The 2,575-nt window shown below is 35.3% G+C and overlaps 1 non-coding gene across 1 annotated transcript; it reads right to left on the bottom strand.

The window, feature by feature from the left end:
* Positions 1–357: 357 nt before the first annotated feature.
* LOC122066087 lies at positions 358–464 on the bottom strand. Its single transcript, XR_006136228.1, has one exon. It is a non-coding gene; the product is annotated as a small nucleolar RNA R71 (small nucleolar RNA).
* Between the last annotated feature and the right edge of the window lie 2,111 nt (positions 465–2,575).

Consider the following 2,575-nt stretch of genomic DNA (forward strand, 5'->3'; position numbering starts at 1 on the left):
AAATCTCTGAAAGATAGGTTCTACCCTACTAGAGCAACCAAACCTTCCTGTATAGTTCTACCACAAGCCCAGGGCAATTATTTTGAGCTCAAATCTCAGTACAACACTATGTTGCCCCACTTCCATGGGCTGACCTTTGAGGATACATACCTATTTCTAAGGGAATTTGAAGAGGCATGTGTTCTAATTCAGATCCAATAGCTTTCTAATAATGCTGTTAAGTTTAGGTTTATCACTTTTGCATTGAAAGACCAAGTTAAGAAGTGGTTGTATGGGTTACCCACAAATTTTATAGCCTCATGGGAACAGATCACAATTCTCTTCCTTAAGAAGTTTTTCCCAACTCACAAGACCAATAAGCTTAGTAGTGATATCCTTCAGTGTAGGCAAAAGCCTAGTGAGTCATTTTTTAAACTTATGGAGAGATTCAAGGATCTACTCCAAAAATTCCTTCACCATGGCCTAGACTTATGGCATTTATGTCAAATAATTTATGAGGGTATTGATTACCCAACTAAACAAATGACAGAGTCTACAGATCAGTGTAGCTACGGGTCGAACTTAGAGAGAGCAGCCACTTTATTTTTTTTCTTTTAATAATGCAAAAGTGAAGCTATTAATGATTGTGATCTAATTCTAACTACCGTCCTAAACATATGTATCTAAAATAACGTCCTAACCATTCGTCATCTAAGAATTTGAAGACGTAAGCCACCTAATTAAAATTAAATAAATAAGTGAAAATAAACAACCCATGCAATTAAAAAAAATAAAGGAAAAAATGCTGAAATAAAATAAAGTAAAAGAAAGGGGAGAAAGCTAGAGAGAGACTCACAGGTGGGTTTCTCTACTTAGCCCGAGGGATGCATCATAATATGAGCTTCCTTACTTGACCAGAGAGTCACTCTTACAAGGGTTACTCTACTTGGCTTTAGGGAAAGGGAGACAATTAAAATAAAAGTAATAAATTGATGGTTCTATGGCTAGGAGGGGCAAAGCCAACACATACACTAGCCATGAACCTTGGGGGAAAGGGATAGCAATAATGTAACGGCTGAAATTAAAATCCTAAATTAAGAAAGAAAGGGTAGTCAGAAGAGAGAATGAGAGGGGGGAGAGAAGACTATTGAAGGAGCCTACTTGCTTGAACTTCAACCCTTGAAATTGAAAGCTTGGGTGATTTGAAATACTACCAGTACTAAAAACCAGATCTGGAATAAGCCAAATCTGATATTTCTAGTACTAGAGAAAACAAATCTTGAAACAAAAAAAACTGAACTTGAAAAAAAAAAAGCTCCACGGCTTGTGATCTTGTCACCTAGATCTAAGCCTAGAACTATAACTTTAAAAATTACAACTCAATTGCATAAATCATAAACGTAAAAGACTAAATAAGAATAAAAGAGTGATTGCATTAATGGACATAAAAAACAAAACTATTACAAAAGTGATTAAAGCAAAAATAGAGAAGAACTAAAACTAAAGAGAGTGAGAGAGGGAGAGAAAGAAGAAAACTAAGTATAAACTAGAATAGTAAACTAAGGGGAATAATAATTCGGAGGGGGGAGGAAGGGGCTTTTATAGGGCTTTTGTCTTGCCTCCTTCCTTCTACAAGTCTTCTTTAAGAAAAGAAAGAAAATAAAATAAAATAAAATCTTGGTAAAAATCCTCATTCTCTGAGATATTGTGTGAGAAAAGAGAGAATCCGTTTCCAAAATTAACAAATTTTATTCCTTCCTTGCAATATTAACTAATATCTTACAATCTTGATTAAATTATAAAGGAATCTCTGCATAGCATCCTCAAGATCTTGTGAGGTGGTAAGGAGAGAGAATAATCTTCAGGATTTTGTAGGAGAGAGGATGTGGTACCAATGAGTGGGTCCCACATTTGGACTGGTTCTTGATTCATTTTAAGCACTTTCTCTTGTAAACTTGAAAACTAAAAAAAAATAAGAAAAATAAAAGTAGTACTAACAAAAGTGGGGAAAAATGTACACTTATATCCCTAAGATTTCACACATTATTATGCTCATCAAATTCCCCCATACTTGACTTTTGCTCGTCCTCGAGCAAGATAAATAAATAAAGAAATGAAAGAAAAAGCCTAACTCACTTTCGTAGGAATCACGGTTGCACTTAGCATGTGCAACAAGCCTTTAAACCCCTAAGTTACCTTAGTGGACGAGTTGTGTCTCGTGGGTGTTTGTAGTGAATATACACCCAAAATTTAGAATAAATAAATCCCAACCTTGGCTAAAGGTAAGGCTCATACCGATCCAAAGCAAAGATAATTTTTCTTTCAAGGGACCCCCACACTTGAACTTTATTACCCTTGATCAATTCTAGGCACTAGCATATTTCTTAATTTGGAACTCACCTCGTCTCTTCCAAAACATCCTTATTTTAAGGCAAAACCACTTGTGAAGAAATAAGGAACCAATGACTAAGGCGTTGGAGTGTTTTTGACCAAAACAAATTCCTAAGCATTAATGACATTTGCACATTATTTTCTCCTTTTTTTTTCGCTTAAACTCTATTCTACTCCACTACTTTTGGCCTGAATGACATGGTGG

This window comes from Macadamia integrifolia, unplaced genomic scaffold, assembly GCF_013358625.1.
Source record: "Macadamia integrifolia cultivar HAES 741 unplaced genomic scaffold, SCU_Mint_v3 scaffold2226, whole genome shotgun sequence".
NCBI classification, from domain to species: Eukaryota; Viridiplantae; Streptophyta; class Magnoliopsida; order Proteales; family Proteaceae; genus Macadamia; species Macadamia integrifolia.